Consider the following 5,995-nt stretch of genomic DNA (forward strand, 5'->3'; position numbering starts at 1 on the left):
GAGAGAGAGTGTGAGAAGAAGAGCACGACGATATGGTGAACTCGCTCTACTATAATGTGTAGAGCATAGTGAGTTCTTATTAGGTTTTTACAAAAGAATATGTGTACATACCTGGCGGCCCGCCCACTTACCTGGGCGACCACATTGGGCTTTATACCCCAACACTTTGCCGCCTCTTGAAGCACCTGTCAAACATGTTTGTGAAGGTTGTATTTTGGGTAAGATGCAGCGTTCTAAGTTTCCAAAGGATGGTTCAGCTCGGGCCACATGCAAGTTGCAGCTTGTGCATATGATGTTTGTGGGCCCATGCAAACTATGTCCTTGGGCAATTACCTTTACTTCGTGACTTTCATTGATGATTGCTCCAGGCATGCATGGGTATTTCCGCTTAAAGCGAAGTCCGAAGTTTTTGTGTGCTTCAAACAATTTCTGGCTATGGCTGAAAATGTCTCAAAATGTACTATGGGCACCCTTCGTTCCGATCGAGGGGGAGAGTATATGTCTCGTGAATTTAATGCATTTCTAGCTACACGTGGGATAAAACACCAATGTACAGTGCCTTATACACCTCAGCAAAATGGTGTTGCTAAGAAGGAAAAACAGGTCACTGACGGAAATGGCACGATATATGGTCAAAAGTCAAGCTTTGCCGCATTCTTTTTCTCTTGAGGCCATCATGTGTGCCACTTATGTACTTAATAGGTGTCCTACAAAAGCTTTGCAGTCTATTACTCCATATGAAGCATGGCATGATAGAAAGCCTTCTATTGAGCACATGCGTGTTTTTGGCTGTTTGGCATATGCTTTGGTGCCACAAGTGCAGCGCAGAAAATTGGATGATAAGGCTGTCAAATGTATTTTTGTTGGTTATAGTGCTGAAAGCAAAGGTTACAGGTTGTATCATCCGCAAACAAAACGTATTTTGGTTTCACGGGATGTAGTGTTTGTGGAAGATTCTGTTCAACCCTTGCTGTCATGTACTAGAGACAGTAATGTAAGCTCACAGGACATTTATGACACTTTGTTGCCTCTTTTCAGTGGTGGAAATACGAATGTAAGTTCCAATGAGGCAAATGTACAGCCTATGGGGGTTTCTGAAAATGTTACAGATCAGCCTATTACTGATGCAGATGTACATGATGTACTTGATGAGGAAAGGGTTGAAAATGAGCAGGCTAGAGGTATGCCAAAATGGCTGGTGCACACTTTGCGTGACAGTAAATTGGATGCACCTTTGTCTAGTCAAACTCGTTCAGGCTCTCGCCATGCATCTTATGCATCAGATTGTTATGCTTTGGCTGTGTCTAGCTTACATGATGTCGAGGAGCCTCTGTCTTTTGATGAAACACAGAATTCAAAAAATTGGATGGCTGCCATGCAATCAAAATATGATGCACTTATAGAAAATGACACATGGACTTTATGTGAATTGCCTCCTGGCAAAAAGGCCATTGGTACGAAGTGGGTTTACAAGTTGAAACGCAAGCCGGATGGTGAGATCGATCGCCATAAGGCTTGACTTGTTGCAAAGGGTTATGCACAACAAAAAGGCATAGATTATGAAGAGACTTTTGCTCCCACTTGTCGTATGACTAATGTGCATTTTCTATGTGCATTGGCAGCTCATTTTGGTTGGGATGTACATCAATCAGACATTGTTACTGCTTTCTTGAATGGTGACATATTTCAGGAAGTTTATGTAACGCAGCCTCGCGCTTTTGTCATAAAAGGGCAAGAGGACAAAGTGTGGAGATGTAAGAAGGCTTTGTATGGGTTGAAGCAATCTCCTCGTGCTTGGTATGAGAAAGCAGACAATCATTTGGTTAATTGAGGCTTTCGTAACAGTCCAACAAAAAGCACATTGTATGTAAAGCGTGAGGGTGATGTACTTCTCATTGTGGTTCTTTATGTCGATGATTTGCTGATCACTGGACCAAATGAGAGACATATTGCTGAATTTAAGGCTGATTTGAATGCTGCTTTCAAGAAGAAAGATTTGGGACTGTTGCATCATTACTTGGGTATACAGTTTAAGCAGTGTGATGGTGGTCTTGCCTTGTGTCAGAAAAGTTACATAGAGACATTGCTATGTAAGTTTGGACTTGAGGATTGCAAACCTATTGTCACTCCCATGGAAACAGGTTTGAAGTTGAGTCTACATGATGCTGGCGATCATGCTGATGTCACTCTTTACCAAACTGCTGTTGGCTGCCTCATTTATGTATGCAACACGAGGCCAGATATTCAGTTTGCAGTCTCACAGGTCAGCAAATTTATGCATAGCCCAGGGTCTAAGCATTGGCAGGATGTCAAGAGGATTTTCCGCTACCTTAGTGGCACTTTACATCTTGGCTTGTTTTATCCCAAGGGGGGATCATTGCTACCAAACTTACATGCTTTTTCGGACTCAGATTGGGCTGGTTGTTTTGACACGCGAGTGTCCACAAGTGGTTTTTGTTTCATGCTTGGCAGTTCATGTACATCATGGTTGAGCAATAAGCAACCTGCTGTGGCCACTTTGAGTTGTGAGTCTGAGTACAGGGCAGTCTTTACAACTACGCTTGAGTGTGTATGGCTTAGACGCCTTATGGCTGATTTGGGTGTTGGACAAGACATTGCCAACACTATCTACACTGACAGCTAGAGAGCATTGGCAGTTGCGAGGAACCCAATTTTTCAAGCTCGCACAAAGCACATTGAGGTGCATTACCACTATGTCAGGGAGAGTCTCTCAGCAGGAGAGATCAGCTTGGCTTATGTGCCAACACAGGACAACCTTGCAGATCTTTTCACAAAGGCATTGTCTCGTGAGAAGCTTGAAGCTTTCCGCAAATCTTTGGGCTTACACCCCTTTGTGGACTAATCATGTCCTCAGGGCATGGCACTTCCCTTTACTCTTGTGCTAGCTCGCATTCACTGCATCACTCCAGGGGGGGTTTGTTACCATATACATGTGGTGGTGATGTGTGTGAACACACTAGGACCGCCTGGGCATTTTTGCCCTCTTTAGGAGGTTTTTTCCCCCGAGCGCCCATCACTCAAGGCTATCTATTTTTCCATTGCATACTAAGAAACACACTCTCTATTTTGTGCCTTGAGATTCGTTCGTCTTCTCCAAGCTGTGTGCGTTTCTCTGCAACCCTAATTCCAACACTTTCCACAAATTTTTTGAAGTTACGCGCATCGCTTATGCGTTGCTCTCGCATAAGCAATGCAAAACAGTTTGCAGATGTCGCTAAGAGCGTCGCAAAAGCGGCACAAAATAGTTTGCAAATATCACTAAGAGCGTCACAAAATTTGTGTCGCTCGACACAGTTAGTGACGTTTCTAGAGACGCTTTTACAATTTTGGTGAGAAATGTACAAGCGTTTCATTAGCGATGCCCACTAATTTCTACAAGCGTCACAAAAGCCAAAGGCTTGTATATGCCTGGGAGGACACAACCTGCTATGATACCAATTGTTGGGATTAGGTTTGTAGGGATGCACTCACAACTTGGAGAAGATGAAGAAGCTCAAGGCACACGACATAGAGTATATTGCTCAGTGTGCAAATAGAAAGATAAGTTAGCCCTAGAATGATGGACATATATACAATGCACAAGGAAAAAACCACTACCACATATAATGCTAACAAAATCCAGAGGAGTTGAAGGTAGGGACCTGGCTACGTTTAAGAGTGTAGTATGCATGAGCGTGTAGGTTGGGGTTGGGGATGCTTGCACTATGAAATGGTGTAGGACCATGAGAAAATCATGCGTAGCATAACATCCTCAAAAAAGCACATAAAGTTCTCAATAGAGGAGCAAGGTGAGGTGGGCAGAAGGGAAAGAGGCAAAGTAGGCATAAGGAGGAGGCAGAGAAGTGCTCGCTTCCTTGATGAGAAAGGAAGCACAATAGGAGGTGGCTAGAAGTAGGCGAGGAGGGGGCTCGTCGTCGGCAAAGCCAAGAAGGTGTTGGGGGGGGGGGGGGGGGGGGATATTCGATACTAATGGTTTTGTTATTAAAAAGAGTTTGCAATTAGGCCAACCACATCACACTACACTCTTCACAAAAGCACATAAAGTTCTCAATAAAGGAGCAAGGTGAAGTGGGCAGAAGGGCAAGATGCAAAGTAGGCATAGACAAGGAGGAAGAGAAGTGCTCGTTGCCTTGATGAGAAAGGAAGCACAATAGGAGGCAACTAGAAGTAGGCGAGGAGGGGGCTTGTCGTCGGTGAAGCCAAGAAGGTGTTGGGGGGGGGGGGGGGGGGGGGATATTCGGTACTAATGGTTTTGTTAAAAAGAGTTTGCAAGTAGGCTAACCACATCACACTAAACTCTTCTGATGTGTGTTGTACCTTGGACATGCACATGTTTTACCTTGATGTTTAGCCATATGAATGATTTAGATTCAAAAGGTTTGTAAAGCAACGATCCAAGTCAAGACACTGGAACGTATAGATACACAAGTCGTTTGTGTATAAAGTAATCCTCTAATTTTTTGCACCCTTCTGTAGATTTTGGTGGCTAGACCCCACATGGTAGGGTAGTTTTTGAACAAATGGAAGGGATACGCCGAGACAAACCTACAACTAGAGCAGGTGTCAATGCCAATCCCTCTAGTGTAGACCTTGTTCCTAGTGGAGATGGCTCCCATAGCACCTTCCATGTAAATATCTTCGTGTAGACTAGCCATTTGCACTTCCATATGGCATTAACACACTTTTGCCAATGCTATTTTGGCCAATTTTCCTTCCATATCTTGACGATTGGCGTGAGACAGTCAGCTTTGAATATTAGCTTGTTATAAATATCTTGGGTTTTGGGGAGTGTAAATACTCTGTCATTTGGCCAATGCTAGGCTTTCCAATCTAGCTCTAACTGGGTCACATGTGTAGATGTGGAGGACAACACTTCCAAGACTCTAATGATCATAAGCATTTTTGTACATAGTCAATTTGTATATTGACTTGCTCCACATCCTTCCAACAGAGGTTTCTTGTATCCTAGAGATCTGAAAGGCTGGAGATCCCTTTATTACTCACCTTTCATACAACCTCCCTCAAAAAGGGCTCATCCCCTTCCAAGTTTGGAAAGCTAGGGGACCAGTGTAAAGTGGAGCACCCGAAGTATTTGACCATCTCTCTCCATTCCACAGACGAAGCTGCTTTGTTACACTTTCGTGTGATTTCGCATGTGCTTCCCCCGACTTAAGGAGACTCCCCTAAAGGCACATGCAATGCTTGAGGTTGATTGTGTATTCTTTTTTGACGTTATATAACATCTCCACTCACAATTGTGAGTATGGAAGAAAAGAAAGAAAGATTGTAATGCATTTTGCGTCCAATGACGTCTCACAAGAGACATTGCTCTACATCCATTTGCCAAACAACATACACAACTGTTCATTAAGGGAAGAGGGAGTGTATGCTGTAGTATAGTTCTTTCCTACATATTCTTGTCACATGAGACATTGTGTGGAGTCCCATGCGTGTAGATACCACCCATGAACAGTTACAAATGTTTTGGTGTTGAAGATAAAGTAAAGGAGACCTTTTCCAAGGCATCGATCTTATCAAGAATACAAAAGAGAAACATCATCTCCTGCCACCACTTGAAGCATGACAATCTCAGATTATTATGTGCAACAAAACCCTCACACTAACTCTCTCTCTCTCTCTCTCTCTCTCTCTCTCTATATATATATATATATATATATATATATATATATATATATATATATATATGTATGTATGTATGTATGTATGTATGTATACATATTTATTTCTTTATCATATCGTGATTTCAACCCAATCGGCATGCTAATAGGCCTTCAATAGAGTGTAGTGGTCCTTATTTCACCAAATGCCTAGGTTTTAGTAGTCACGAGGTGAAATTTATGACAAGAGCTATTGTGTGCTAGTCTCTGTTATTCTCTCTCTCTCTCTCTCTCTCTCTCTCTAATGTTCTTGCCCAAATAAAAACCATGTCTTGAGTATAAATACACGTAAGAAG

This window comes from Adiantum capillus-veneris, chromosome 10, assembly GCF_014529385.1.
Source record: "Adiantum capillus-veneris isolate H3 chromosome 10, ASM1452938v2, whole genome shotgun sequence".
In the NCBI taxonomy this organism is placed as follows: domain Eukaryota; kingdom Viridiplantae; phylum Streptophyta; class Polypodiopsida; order Polypodiales; family Pteridaceae; genus Adiantum; species Adiantum capillus-veneris.